A 16,076-nucleotide genomic window follows, 5' to 3' on the forward strand; every position below is an offset into this window, starting at 1 on the left:
TTAAAATTACTCTTGAAAACTAGTCTAAAGATGTTACTTTTTCTAACAAACGGATGTGAAAGCCACTAAAACTAAAAGCAAGAGCAAACTCTAATCAACCCTTATATACCAAGTATCCAGTGTCAATGATTTATCAATAATGGTAAATAATCTACAACCCTCAGACACAATGAGTTACCTTAGAGCAAATCCCAGACATCATATCGTTTCATCCATAAATACTTCAGTACTTATCTCTATGGAAAAGGAATCTTTTAACATAATATTATTATATCTTTATGATAATAAAGAAAATGTGAAAATAAAAAATAAATTTTCATAATTCTTTATAAAAATAAAAATATGATAATAAGACAATTGCTTAAACATCACTTAATATATTGTTATTCAAATTACTCCCAAATGTCTCATAAATTTTTTTTAGTTGGTTTGTATGAAACAGGAGCTAATCAAGATCTACACATTACATTTAGTTAATATGTCTCAAATCTTCCGTAACCTGTAATATTTCTCTTCTTCCCTTGCCATTTATTTGAAGTAACTGGCTTCATCTGTCCTATCAGATCCCTCCCACCCTGAATTTTCTAATTACATTCTGTAAGCTGACTGTTAGATCTAGGTGCTTAATTTGAGTCAGGTTTGGCAGAGAAAGAATATTTCATGAATGGTGTTATATTTTTCCTACTGTACCACATCAGAGGAACATAAAGCTTGGTGGTACCCATTTTAGAGATGTTAAGACTGATTAGAAGACTGACTGTCTGATCCTTCTATAATAAAGTTCCCAGCTGGTATTAATAGCAGCTGATGATCAATGCCAAGGTCCTTTACTTCATTAGTAGCTCATCTGGAAAATTTTTAGAAATATATCTGAATATGATTATCAGGTAAGAAATTTATGTTTCCAAGGTTCTTCATGTGTAAAAATATGAGAGGTTTTATGGCTGCAACAAAATCACAATGAAATCATGAGTCACCGAGGAAATGCAAATCAAAACTACAATGAGCTATTACTTCACACCACTAATAGTCAAAGACAGCATAACAAATGTTGGGTGAGGATGTGGAAAAACTGGAACCCTAGTGCACTGCTGCTGGGAATGTAAAATGACACAGTTGCTTTAGAAAAGTTTGGCAATTCCCCCTCAGAAGTTTAACAGAACCATTTAACCCAGCAACTCCACTCAATATCCAAGAGAAATGAAAACATGTGTCCACACATGTACTTGTACACATATGTTCACAGCAGATTAATCATAATAGCCAAAAATTCACTAACTGATGAATAACTATATATCCATACAATGGATTATATTATTCAGCTATAAAAAGGAATGAAGTACTGATATATGCTACAACATGAATGAACTCCCCTTCAAAACATAATGCTAATTAAAAGAAGTCAGTCAACGAAGACCACATTTTATATGATTCCATTTATAAAACTGTACAGAAGAGGCAAATTCACAAAGACAGAAAGACTAGGGGCTGCCAGGGGCTGGAGGGAGGGTGGAATGGGGAGTGAAGGTAATGGCTGCAGGACTTCTTGGTGTGATGAAAATGTTCTGAAATTAGATAATGGTGAGGGTTTGCACAACTCCACAAATATACTAAAAATCACTGAACTGAACTGTACACTTTAAAAGGGTGAAGTTTATAATATATAAATTATATCACAATAAAGCTTTTTCTTAATTACAAGGAAAATGCTATCCCATAGCACACTTCTAAGAAAGACATTAGACAATTATACAGCAATGTTACGAAGGCAGTCATTTATTCTTAAGAATGTCTTCTCCAGTATAACTTTCCTCCATTAGCCCACAAAAGAAGTGATTTTTCTTGGGTTTCTTTCAATAAAGAGAATCTAGCAAATACTAAGACATGCTACAAGTTTCTATACTTTTAAAACCACGTAGCAAACCTCCCACACTGAAAAATTTGTTCTAATATTGCTAGTTCAAATCTTCAGCAACATTTTCTATGCATCTTACAAGAGTTACAAGGAATACAGTTTAGTTTCTTGACATATTATTTTCCATATACAATATCAGCATTTTGTTTGTTTTCCGGGGAGGGGGGGGTGCCAGTAGACAGGAAGACCTGCCAATGGTATATGCCTTTCTATTGTTTCTAAGAACAGAAAATCCTAATATAGATATATTAATCATAGGTTAGTAAAATTATTTACAGCATCTGATTGAATAGCCTACGTCTTTTTTTCTTTTTCTTTCTGGATGCACTGCCAGGCCTTGAAGGGATCTTAGTTCCCCCACCAGGATTGAACCCAGGTCGGGGCAGTGAAGGGATGGAGTCCAAACCACTGGAAGGCCAAGGAACTCCCCAGCCAATGACTTTAAACATCACAGGGGAAGGACTTCCCCGGTGGTCCAGTGCTTAAGAATCTGCCTGCCAATGCAGGGGACATGATCCCTGGTCCAGAAAGATTTCACATGCTGTGGGGCAAATAAGCCTGCGCATTACAACTACTGAGCCTATTCTCTAGAGTCCATGCTCTGCAACAAGAGAAGCCACTGCAATGAGAAGCCAGGGCACCTCAATGAAAACTACCTCCCACCTGCCCCCAAACCTGCCCAGCCAACTAACCCCAGCGCAGCAACAAACAACCAACACAGCCAAAAAGTAAATAAAAAGAAAAATCATTAGGAGAAAGAAAATGCAGAGATTCTCTTTATGCTCCAGATGCTTAGTTTTCAAATGGCTCGGTACCAGCGATGGCCTCATATTTTATTATTTTATATCTCAGGTTCTACACAATCTCAAAGCAAGATTCCTGTAACAGAGGATATAAGTCCATAGGGTTCTTTACACTTTACAATGTAATACAAGCTGATTTATTAGCTCACTAAGGCTTCATAATAGGAACTAGACAAAGGTCAACTGTGCCATTTTGTCTGTTTCCTTGTGCTTACATTATTAATATTTTCTTCAATCACTGGTTTCTTTGCAGGGATCATTTTAAGCCACTTGTTCATTTTGTGAAAGTCAGTTTAATAAAACTTTATAGTATAAACTGTTATTAACGTACGTATACAGCTCTGCTCACTTACTGCAGAACTCCCCTCTCTTACTTCTGGACATCTAAAGTTCTGCAGTTAACATGCTAACATTGTTTGACCTATAGACACAAGAAGATGCCAGTGACAGTCTCTAATGTAATATTTTATCAATTTTTAGATAAAAATAATTAAAAATTCAGCATCCCAGCATCTTATCTACCTCACTCTGAAAACTACTGCTCTGGACTGCAGCCACAGTGAACTTTTCACAACTGCAAATCAGATCAGTTCACTCCTCTTTGAAATCTCTCAAAGGCTTAGCTCTGCCTTAAGGATCAAGTCCAAAATCCTTGCATGGCATACAGGGCCTTGAACTCTGGTCCCTGCCTCTCTCTAGTCCAGTGGTTCTCAACTCTGGCTGCATATTAGAATCACCCAGGGAGTTAAAAAAATGTATGTATATACACTCTCTCTGTCCCTTAACCAGAACTATTATGAAATAAAAATTCCTGGGGGTGGGCTATCTGCATCCCTGATTGTTTAAGTTTCCCAGGTAAACTCAAAGTGCAGCCAGGATAGAGAACTACCCCCTACTACTCACCATGGTCAGTCAGCTTTTGATGCTAACCAAGCCCTCAATTAGGCCTTGCTACTCAAACATGGTCCACCCACCAACAGCATCTTCCTCACCAGGGAGCCACTTAGCAGTGCAGAATCCCAAGTCCCACCTCGCTGTTTAGGGGCTAAGTTGTTTCCAACTTTTCGAGGCCATCGACTGTAGCTGCCAGGCTCCTCTGTCCATGGGATTTCCCAGACAAGGATAGTGGAGAGGGTTGCCATTTCCTTTTCCAGAGGATCTTCCCCACTCAGGGATCGAACTCACGTCTCCTACACTGGCAGGCAGATTCTTTACCACCGAGCCACCAGGGAAGCCCAAGTCCCATCTCAGACCTGCTGAATCAAGACTTGGTATTTGAACAAGACCCCTAAGATGGTTCACGTGAACTCTCAAGTTAGGTACCTAAGGTATCAACCCTTTTCCTAGCTCAGGGATTTTGTGTTGTTTAATCTGCAAGTGCTGTTTACCTGTTGAACTTCTCCGGCACTCCCAAGACATCCTATTCTTCCTCTCTGATCGTATCTGTTAATTACCATAAGGTAATTAATGTCTGCCTACTCAATTAGTTTGTAAGGATAGACATCACATCCATGTTGTTGTTCCTGTTGAGTCACTCAGTTGTATCCAACTTTGCAACCCCATGGACTGCAGTACACCAGACTTCACTGTCCTTCACTATCTCCCAGAGTTTCCTCAAACTCATGTCCACTGAGTCTATGATGCCACCCATTCAACTCATCCTCTGTCACCCCCTTCTCCTGCCCTCAATCTTTCCCAGCATCAGGATGTTCTCCAGTGAGTCAGCTCTTTGCATCAGGTGACCAAAGGATTGCTACTTCAGCTTCAGCATCAGTCCTTCCAATGAATATTGAGGACTGATTTCCTTTAGGATTGACTGGTTGGATCTCCTAGCTGTCCAAGGGATTCTCAAGGAGTCTTCTCTAACACCACAGAGTTCAAAAGCATCAATTCTTCTGCACTCAGCCTTCTTTATGGTCCAACTCTCACATCCATCCATATGACTACTGGAAAAACCATAGCTTTGACTATACAGACCTTTGTCAGTAAAGTGATATCTCTACTCTTTAATATGCTGTCTAGGTGTGTCATAGCTTCCCTTTCCAGGAGTAAGTCTTTTTAATTTCACAGCTGCAGTCATCGTCTGCAGTGACTTTGGAGCTCAAGAAAATGAAGTCTCTCACTGTTTCCATTGTTTCCCCATCTTATTTGCCATGAAGTGATGGGATAGGATGCCATGATTTTAGCGTTTTGAATGTTGAGTTTTAAACCAACTTTTTCACTCTTCTCCTTCACCCCCATCCAGAGGGTCTTTAGTTCCTCTTCACTTTCTGCTGTACAGGTAGTGTTATCTGCCTATCTGAGGGTACAGATATTTCTCCTGGCAATCTTGATTCCAGTTTGTGATTCATCCAGCTCAGCATTTTTCATTATGTATTTTGCATATAAATTAAATAAGCAGGGTGACAATATATAAACCTTGACATACACCTTTCCCAATTTTGAAACAGTTCATTGTTCCATGTCCAGCTCTAAGCTGCTGCTTCTTGACCTGCATACAGGTTTCTCAAGAGGCAGGTAAGATGGTCTGGTATTACCATCTCTTTAAGAATTTTCCACAGTTTGTTGTGATCGACAAAGGCTTTAGTGTAGTCAATGAAGCAGTAGTAGATATTTTCCTGGAATTCTCTTGGCTTTTCTATAATCCAATGGATGTAGGTTTGATCCCTGGTTCCTCTGCCTTTTCTAAATCCAGCTTATACATCTGGAAGTTCTCGATTCACATACTGTTGAAACCTAGTTTGAAGGATTTTGAGCAATACCTTGCTAGCAGGTGAAACACATCCATATTACTCTGGGGTATCCCTAACTCACAGCACAATGTCTGATATTTTCTGCTGAATAGCACCCAGTTTTCTATTTCATACTATCATATTAGTATGATATGTTAGTAATCATATTAGTATGATTAGTATGATCTTATCCTAAATTTCCTCAATATTTCTGTCATAAACTATGTCCTTCAAAAACAAGTTGGCTTTAGCTACATTAACTGTTAGATATGATATATATCACAGCACAATAGCTAATTCAAAATCTAAATGAGCTACTAAAGCTCATTTAGTTTTCTAAAGTTTTTCTGAAGAAATGTACATTAAACCTAATTCAAAGTACTATTACTTTTTTTTAATTAACAAAATTGATTCCTAGGTTATATTTAATAGCACTGGTTATACTGTCAGGATATAGAGCCACATAAATTGTTAATGGTGCTGTAAACTAGTTCAACCCTTCTAGACACCAATTCGGCAATTAAATCATATTCTGATACAGTGAGCCCATTTTAGGGAAAGAATCCAAGAAAATAATCCAGAAGTGTTTCAGGGGTGCTCAGAAGTACCATTTATAATAGTAAAAAGGAGAGAGAAAAGGAAAATAAAAAACAATTGTACAAACTATAGTTATCAGTGCATAGACTATTTTGTGATTTAAAATAATAAATAGAATGAGTAAAGAGTCTGATGTTTTTCAAAAATACAAAAATCAGGGCTTCCCTGGTGGTCCAGTGGTTAAGAATTCGTTGCAACTACTAAGCTCTCGCACCCTACAGCCATGCTCTGCAACAAGAGAAACCACTACGAGAAGCTTTTGCACTGCAACTAGAGAGCAGTCTCCACTCTCTGCAACTAGAGAAAGACCACACCCAGCAATGAAGACCTAGAAGAATCAAAAATAAAAATAAATAAATCACAAAAAAAAGACAAAAATCATATTCTGCATGTACTTTACCTACCAAGTACAGATAAAAGGTAATAACTATTAAAAAAAAAAATCTATGCCTATACAAGGTAATAACTATAAAAAAAAAATCTATGCCTATACAAATAGATGTGAATTTAAAATACATACAATTTCATATTTAATGGATTCTCTTTTCTATAGAGAATATATTAAAATAAATTTTAATGCTGGGTTATTTATGGGTTTGTTGCTCAATTATATTGTTAGTGTTACAGTATTGCTACTTTTGTTGTACTCAGAATCACTAAAAAAATTTATTTGGATTTGGCATTTGTTAAGTAAAAAGACAAGGCTCTACATTTGGCCACATTCTTGCTTAAAACTTAAGCTTCAGTTCAGTTCAGTTCAGTTGCTCAGTCATGTCCAACTCTTTGCAACCCCATGAGTCGCAGCACGCCAGACCTCTCTGTCCATCACCAACTCCCGGAGTTTACTCAAACCCATGTCCATCAAGTTGGTGATGTCATCCAACCATCTCATCCTCTGTCGTCCCCTTCTCCTCCTGCCCCCAATCCCTCCCAGCATCAGGGTCTTTTCCAATGAGTCAACTCTCCCATAAGCTTCACTGGACCTCATTTTTTCCACATGAAGGTGGAGAAAAACAATGCAACAATGTTTACAAATCAACTCTGAGAACTTCCAATGAAAGATGCTGGGCAAATACAAATAACAGGGCTGCTTAAAAAAACCACCACCACCCACCATCTTGCACAAGTCACTCTATCTTTCTGAGACTCAATGTCTCCCTCTGCAAACTGAAAGAAACAGGATAAAATTAAATGAGGGGAGAAGGTTAGGTGAGGGAAAGCATGTGGAAAAGCATCCCAGGCAATCTTGATATATACCCTGATAGAGATTCATTTGAGTTCCATTCACAACTTTAGAGAGAGGATAAATAAGCACAATGGGCTTCCCTGGTGGCTCAGACGTTAAGAATCTACCTGCAAGGCAGGAGATGCAAGTTCGATCCCTGGGTCCAGAAGATCCCCTGGAGGGGGACATAGCAACCAACTCCAGTATTCTTGCCTGGAGAATCCCATGGACAGAGGAGTCTGGTGGGCTAGTCCACAGAGTTGCAAAGAGTCAGGCACGACTGAAGTAACTTAGCACGCACTCTAAACTTCAACCATCTCTGGGGAGGTCAGGTAGAAAGAAGATATTTTTCTATTACATACTTTCAAACGGATGAAATTTTTCTCCTAAGTATTATCTTTTTCTCAAAACTCTGCAGTATTCTCTGTGGACCACACTCTGGGTTTAAGAGGCCATGATTCTGCCTCTGTGTGGCCTGGCCATTGCCTCTTAAATTGGAAGGGCATGAGGATCTGGCCCCACATTGCCCCTGAGTGACTTTTCCAAAGCCTGGTCTGCTCAAGTCCCTGACTGCCTCTAAAATCCTCCTTTAAAGTCTCCACTGCCCAAATTTTGGGGGTTTCCACGTGGCTCAGTGGTAAAGAACCCGCCTGCCAATGCAGGAGATGCAGCAGATGTGGGTTCAGTTCCTGGGTCAGGAAGATCCCTTGGAGTAGGAAATGATACCCCACTCCAATATTCTTGCCTGGAAAATTCCATAAACAGAGAAGCCTGGTGGGCTACAGTCCATGAGGTTGCAAAGAGTTGGACACGGCTGAGCATGCACACCCAAACTTAAACATAGCACTCACAGCCCTTCAAGCTGACCTAATCTCATCTCCCACCCTTCTCTCTACCCAATCCAACTATGTTTAACCTCTCCTTGTTCCCCAAGGGCAATGGATTCCTTCCACCTCCAAGCCTGCCTGTGCTGTTCCCTCTTGCCTGTATCTTGTCCACCATACATAAACTCCTAACCATCCTTCATGACCCAAGGCCTCCTCCCAGTCAAGTTTTCTCAGGCCACCCAGAGAAGGAATGCTGTCTATACAGCCAGGTAGATACTCTGGAACTGGATTGCCAAGATTCAGATCCTGATTATTCCTTCACCAGCATACTGTATGGGCTCAGTTTCCATCTTTGTCTAGTAGGAATTAGCCACCATTAGAGGGTAGAAAGGAGTTAGGCATTTATTATCTAGCCTAACACAAGGCAAATAAAAGATACTATCACACCCTCACAGTATCTGTGACAAGTATTTGTATCCACCTGTCCTGCTTTAAGCTGTGAGCCCCTCAAAGGTAAAGATGTGACCTCCTCATTCTGTATCCAAAGCACTTTGTCCGGCAAATAGAACACCATGAATGTAGTTCAGTCAGAGAATTGGCTTTTCTGGTTCTGGATTTCACCTAGATGGTAAATCAGCATTTAAAACGTACCCAGTGAACAGCCTCCTAGATCGCACTCTGCCTCAGAGTATCCGTTAGGCATGGCACTTCAGATAGGCAGAGGTGAAAAAGAGACCATGGGGCTTTTGGCCTTTCAGAGACAGTGGAGCAGACTGAAGGCCTGTGGGATATGAGACCTGTCAGTTCCTACCTGCTAATTATTTATGGGGCTGGATGGGACGGACATGAGTAGATGGGGAATCAAGGTACTAAAAGTCCTAGCTTCAACATACTATCTGCCTGGCTGCATGCCAAGCAGGAAACACTCAAGAAAGATTCTCTCAGGAAGTGGGTACCTGGAAGTAAACATAAGAGGAAGAGATGGGACAGGACCTATAAGACAATTGGGAGGAAGAAGCTCTCAACACGGGAGATGAACAGCTGAACAAGACACAGCTCCTACCCTCATCAAGCCTCTCAACTGAAAAGGGCTTTAAAGAGGTGGAGCTCAGCAGGTAAAGATGGGGAAGAAAGAGCAAGCAAAAGCATCCAAATGTGAAAAGAGGCAGGCAAGCAATTCTGAATGACCAGAGAAGGGGATGAAGGGAAGGAGAATTGAAGGATTAATCTAAAAATAAAAGAGTAAGTAAGGCTGTCAAGGGCCTTGTATGACTTGTTAAGGCATTTTGGGCTTCATTCATCCTATGGCAAAAAGAAAGCAAGGGAGTTTTAAGTAAACAAGTGATAGCATCAGATCTGTGTTTTGTAAAGGAGTGGCCAGGCAAGGGGCTTGCTGCCCTCGTGGCTCAGACAGTAAAGAATCTGCCTGCAAAGCAAGAGACCCGGGTTCGATCCCTGGGTTGGGAAGATCCCCTGGAGAAGGGAATGGCTCCCACTCTAACATTACTGCCTGGAGAATTCCAAGGACAGAGGAGTCTGGCGGGCTGCAGTCCATGGGGTCACAAACAGTAGGACACAATGTTCATCCATCTTTCACCACCAGTCCTCTCCTCACTTACCATCTTCTGGTTCTAGAGCTGCCTAACAGCAAGCAGGTGGCAAGAGATCTTTCTGGAGATGTGGCTGGTTCTAAAGCCGGGATCCCTGAGCAAAGGTTTCTAAAGGCATTCACCCTCCTAGAGAGGATTTGAAATAGTCTTCTTTTCCTGTCTTACAAACATCATTCACTGACCTCAAACAAAAAAAGAAAGAAAGCTCAACACTGGGCTCAGCTCTGCCATTATTATTTTTATCTTCAGGAAATACAATTAGGAACTAATTTTTCAAGAAACGATATTCTTTGTGTTATTCACGAAAGTAAAAAGGAGGGGGCATACATTCCCAATTGGCTCATTTTGAATTCTGGGCAGCTCTGAGCCCGTTTTCCTTCTTTAGCAGCCTCAACTGCAGGGAGTGGATAGAAAAGAGAGGGGCCGGGAAAAGAAAAGTTGGGTCACTGCAAGAGCAAATTTTCTCATGCCAGGAGTTCTCCTCTTTCTTCCCATTAAATGGACCTGAGCAAATTCTGTTCTCACTGTCCAAATTTCTTCTTTCAGAATGAACTATGGCAGCGACCCGGCCCCAGGAGGATGCACGCAAAGTTCCTGGGCTGTGGAGCGGGGTCGGCCCCTGGGCCGGCGCGTTTCCGGGGACTCTCCCCCTCCCCCGCCCCAGCCCCACGGACAGCGCAAGGATGTGGAATCCCTGGAGAAGCCGGATGGATCCTGCCCGGAAAAGAGGGATTTGGGCTCAGGCCGGGGACCCCTCCCACCCGCGCCCAGGAACCGCCGCCCCACCTCCGGAGCCCGTCGGGGCGGCGGCGGCCGTGAACACTCACCGAGTCCAGCGTTGGGCGGGACCGCCGGGGTCGAGGACTGCGGCTCCGCCTCGGTGCCGCGACGGCGTCTCGGCCCGCCACACGCCCTCAGGGCCACCGCCCGGCCCGCGGCTCGGAACCCCGCGGCGGCGGTGGCGGCCTCGCCTCCATGGCGAGGAGAAGCGGCTGAGGAGCAACTGGGCAGGCGGCGGTGATGGCGGCGGCGGTCCGGGGTCCGAGCTGGGGCGCGCGCGCGCGCGTCTCTGTCAGCGCCGCACTCGCCGCAGCCTCGCTCCCGACCCGGCCTTGGCTGTAAGGAGCTTCCTCATTGGCGGTTCAGAGACGGGCGCTGGTTGGCCCAGATCGAACGGGCGTTCCCCTGGCCCTCGTGGGCCCCGCCCTTACGCGCCTCGAAAGCTCGCTAGCCTGCCGGCCTCGGGCGCAGGCCCGGATCTCTCTGTCTCACGGTCTCACTGACCTCCAAGGAGGCGGTCCCCCCACCGCGGTCCAATCCTGGGGGAAGCGGGACCCTGGGAGCACCGGCCGACTGTGCACCAACACCTTCCGTTTCTCTACAGTCCCACCTGGACGTAGGTCTTCTTCCCAGTTTACAGATGCGAAAACTGAGACCAAACACAAGTTACACCAGTGTTTAGCGATCGGGGAGAACTGGAGCTCAAAAATCTTTCCACTCTCTCCAAACGGGTTCCCTAGAACTCCCCCCTCCCTCCGCTTTTTAATTGCTGCAATGTATTTAAAAGACAGAGGCTCTCGGTGGTGAAGGAGAGGAACGTGCATAGACCCTGGAAGACGCCTAGCACCGCGGCTGTCATCTTAACAAGTCAGCCCACGCCATCCCCACCCGAGCCCAAGGGAAATCTCCGCGGCCTTCCAGATGCGCGTATCCGGGCCTGACTCGCGTCGGGCTGGGTAGAAACACTACACACGGTGCTCTGCGGAGGGTGTTTGCGACAGATCTGGCCGGGAAAGAGAGGCTCAAAGCTCCGAGCGGACCTGGAGACGCGTCTCCCGCTGGGGTCCGGGACTGGGACCCGGTAGGAGGCGCGGACCTCCTCCCCAGCGCTCTCCCCCGCGCGTGAGCACCTCAAAGTCATCCGTGGGTATGCCCAGCAAGTGGCTTCCCGGGCTGCAGGACTTAAGGAATCGCTGAAGGCAGATTACACAGTAGTGGTGGATGGCGAGTGAGACACCCCAGATTGTAGTCCTCAGGCCGGGTCCCTCGGACGCAGCCTGACCCGCTCAGGAGTGACCATAAGTCCGTAGGCGGAAACAGTGCTCAGCAGTGCGCAAGCACAGCTTCCTGGGAGATCCTTCATTCCTGACCCGCAGCCTGAGCTGCCAGGAGTGAACGGCGGCCAGCCTCCCTCTCCCATCCGTGCCTGGGCAGAGTCCCACGTTCAGCGCTCCCGAGGGAAGGGTCTGTTCCTGGTAGTAATCCTTTTTCTTGGAGGGGACATTTCAGCAAAGGAGAAGGAGCCCACATGAGCTGCCGTTTCCACAAGGCTGGTGCTTCTAGCACCACCAGTCCGTACCACCACCAGCAGTTGGGGCGTCAGTTTGGGACTGTATGCACCCTGCTGCCCGTATTTGTAGAATCAGTGTGTGCTGACCAGAGCCACGGCTGGGAATATGGGGTGCAGCGGGCCTCTTTCGAGGCATCCCCTCTGCTGCTGGAAAGTCCCTCCTTGAGAGGGAGGTGTATCTCCCACTACCTCTCAGCAGGGCTGACCCAGAGGTGTGAAATGACAATCCTAGACGCCTCCGAGGGACAGATCCTACAGCTGAAAGACCCACACACCAACTCTTCTGTTAGAGCCTAAGGGCAGCCAATGAGGGCAGGACCTTCTATACACCAACCATTCAGTTACCCAGGAAGTAGAAAAACTCACTCTATCCACATACTGAACGCAAAAGTGAAAAAGCCTGAACTTGGGAAAAATAATGATTGAGTGCTGGAGATACCTGGACTGTCTCATAAAAGGGTTTGACGTGCTACTTATAATTTCCTAATCTATATGGAAATAAATAGCTATTATAACAAAAAGCATTCATCCTTGGGATCATCTGAAAGATCCCCACCCAATCTGACCACACTTGGGAAAATGCTGTGGTTGAGTCCTAAAGTTCAAGCCCTGCCACTGGCTGCTTGACCTGAGTCCCCCTCTGCTACTCTTCCTGGAACCTCCCAAGGCTGCATGAAGAATTACAGGCATGTACAGCTTGGCAAGTAGCCCATTCTTAGGAAATGCAGTTCCTTCTCTCCAGGAGACAGCTGCAGTGGGGTCAGAGCATGTGTGGGGTGTGTGCAGAGGTAACACGACCTCACACCAAGGAGCCTTGCATATTCCATCCTGGAGACCCTGAGAAGGAAATTTCAGTGTGGTGACCACACATACCCTATTTTCAATGAGAGAAAGAGCTGCCCAGCTGTGGAGACCTGTCCATATTCCCCATCCTACCTGATGCTCAGGGTATCCACAGCACCCCCCCCATCCCCATCACCACAAGGCAAAGGGCTATCTTCAAAGAGAAGAGAGGAACTAAGAGAGGCCAGGGAGGCAGCCTTCTGCTCCAGATGCTGCTTTAGTCCCAGCCCACAGGAGCACACACCTAGTGGTAGGCACTTGTCAGTCACCACACAGGTGCCCCCAAAATCACAGGTTTCATGAGAGGAGCACTGGACCAGGAGTGCTGGAGGGAGGGAGGAAAGGATTCCTGTTTCTTTAGGCAGGTCACTTCTCCTCTCATGGCCTCCTATCCCCATCTAGTCAATGGAACAATTAATCATTCTCTCAGCAAATACTTTTTGAGTGCTGATGGTGTGCTGGACACAGCCAGGGAGTAAGATAGAAAAGGTCTCTGCTCTTAGGAACTTACAGTCTAGATGGGGAGACACAATAAACAAGTGAACAAGAAAGCTTCCTAAATGCAGTAATGAAAATAAAGCAAGACAGTATGATAGAAAGTTGAAGTAAATAAGAGCCTAGGGACTTAGCAGGCCATTCACGCTTCTACTCCTAAGAGTCATTTGCTGGAGTTCAGTACCTAAAGAAACTGCAGCCCCCTCACCTTGAGAAGGTGGCTTACAGGAGCCTTTGCCCCAATTTCCACTTCAGGACTGCCATTGATATCCTAAAGCAGTAGAAATGTTTCCAGATTCACTACCCTCAGGCCCCAAATCCTGGTCCAAGGCTCAATTCTAGTTCCATCCATTGGCCAAGATGACTCTTCCTGTGAGTCAGGCCCAGGCCTGCTGTGCAAACTGCTCAGGGTAGAGGAGGCATTTTTACACCAAGCATAGTTAAGAAACCAAGATTTGAAAAAGGAGTCCTAGTTATTTTTGTATTGCAGGTGAGGTTTGAACTAGCTTCTCTTTTTAAATTAAAAAAATCACTATTTAGAGACTTCCCTGGAAAGGAGCGTGGGTTTGATCCCTGCTGAAGGAACTAAGATTCCACATGCCAAACGGTGTGACTGACCACCCCCCCACCACAACCATTCATAAGTGTATAGATTTGTCAAAACTCAGCAAATGTACATTTACGAGATGAGAACTATATATTTTTGGTCTGAAAAGAAAAAAATTGCACACAGATAATGAACTCTAGTTAACAAAATGCATTCTGAAGTATTTAGAGGGAAGTACCTAATGACTGCAACTTTGAAATTTGTCAAAAATAACATGGATTAATAAAATGGATAGAGGAATAGACAGATATATGAAAATTAAGCATAGTAAAATTTTAATTGTAGAATCTAAGTGGTGGGTATACAGGTGTTCAGTGTAAATTCTTTCCATTTAGCTGTATGTTTGAAGGTTTTCAGGATAAAATGTTGGCGGGGGAGAATCAGGTTTAACTTTATAAGAAAATCTACAAAACTGCTTTTAATTTTCAAACAAGTCTCCTCATGGACAATACCAGTGCTCCTCCACATGCATACACACTTTTTATAAAGTTGTAATCAGTTTATACAGTCGTCATTGTTATTTCTCATGTATTTCTAAAACTTAATGTGTACAATGCTTAATGTTTGCACACTGCACATTAATATGCTGCATATTTTGGGACATAGGCTTTTTTCTAATGCAGGCTGAGTTTTATTTTCATTTTATTTGGCTGCATTGGGTCTTAGGAAGGATCTTCCTTCCTTGTGTCATTTGGGATCTTTCGTGCTATGTAAGGACTCTAGTTGTGGTGCTCTGGCTCTGGAGCATGCGGGTTCAGTAGTTGTGATGCACAGGCTTAGTTGCTCCACGGCATGTAGGATCTTATTTCCCTGACCAGCGATCAAATTCTCATCCCTTGCATTGCAAGGCAGATTCTTGACCACCGGACAGCCAGCAAAGTCCTAACATAGGCTTTCATTGTGTAGCTTCTAAATGCACTGCCCAAGGCCTCCCTTCCAGAAAAACAGGACTGAGTTTGATGGTTCCAGCCCTTTTTCTACTTAGAAAAGTTGGAGAAAATATTTGTTAAAGGCATTGAAGGGTATTTCCAGCTGTCCAGTGGTTAGAACTCTGTGCTTCCACTGCAGGGGGCACAGGTTTGAATTCCACATGCCATGTGGCATGGATAAAAAAAGCAGTGAAGAGGTGCCAGGGCAGGGAAGAAATGTTGTGCCAAGACTGAGGAAACAAAAATCCCAGAATGACCTCAGTATTGGAAATCTCATCCTTTCCCTAGAGGGGTCTGCTGATTCTGAGAAAAGGCTGATATACTGCACAGATTGTGATTCCCCAAATTGGCCACATTTCCAGTTCTACATACTCTTCCAGAGCCTTGCTACTCCTTTATCTAGAGGCAGAATCTATTTCCCCTTGAAACTGGGTGAGGCAGGCCCATATAACTGTCTTGACAAACAGAATATGACAGATATGATACTATGACTTCCAAAACCACATTAGCGAAGGCAGTACAACTCTACCTGGCTCTTCTCGGATGCTGCCCTTGGGACCTGGCTGCTGGTGTTTGAGGCAGGTGTTCTGGCTGACAGAACTAAGGTTCCAGTCAACAACCAGCTTCAATTGCCAGACGTGAGTTGCTGAGCCTTCATATTCCAGTTCCTAGCTGTCAAGTCACCCCCATACTTTCGTCTTCCAGCTAATGCCCTAGACATTGTGGAGCAGACAAACCATCCTGTTTTATCCTGTTCAAATTCTCTAAGTGGTGAGTATAACAAATGATTCTTTTACAATTTGATTTACATCCCCAAGAATCCTGACAGAGGAGCCTGGCAGGCTATAGTCCAAAGGGTTGCAAAGAGTTGGACACGACTGAAGCAACTTAGCATGCTTAGCATGCGTGCATGTAGGATATTCACAAACTTACAATTAGGTAGGGGAGGAAAAAGAAACATCTTACCAAGCTTGAGTCTCTCACTCTTTTTAAACACAGCCCTAGGGGTGTTAAAGAGGGGGAAAGTCCAAAGTTCCAGGGAGGTCTGCCTTCTCTCGCCTTTGGTTTCCTCCTTCGTCTTCCATCTAGACTAATGAGGGCAACAGGAAGAAAGGTAATGCCCTCAGTGTTGGGTAATGCTAC

General features: G+C 44.3%; 1 protein-coding gene across 4 annotated transcripts in view; it reads right to left on the reverse strand.

Annotated features, from left to right (window-relative positions):
• The window catches only part of PTPRA (protein tyrosine phosphatase receptor type A), a 166,683-nt gene extending 155,871 nt beyond the window's left edge, over positions 1 to 10,812 (reverse strand). For 3 of the 4 annotated variants that reach the window (XM_065921550.1, XM_065921551.1, XM_065921549.1), the window contains exon 1: positions 10,537 to 10,812. The gene's annotated coding sequence lies outside the window, so the exon portion shown is untranslated. The remainder of the gene's footprint in view (positions 1 to 10,536) is intronic. The other variant, XM_065921553.1, reaches the window with a different exon arrangement.
• Positions 10,813 to 16,076: the final 5,264 nt, after the last annotated feature.

Source organism: Muntiacus reevesi, chromosome 2 (assembly GCF_963930625.1).
Source record: "Muntiacus reevesi chromosome 2, mMunRee1.1, whole genome shotgun sequence".
NCBI lineage: Eukaryota > Metazoa > Chordata > Mammalia > Artiodactyla > Cervidae > Muntiacus > Muntiacus reevesi.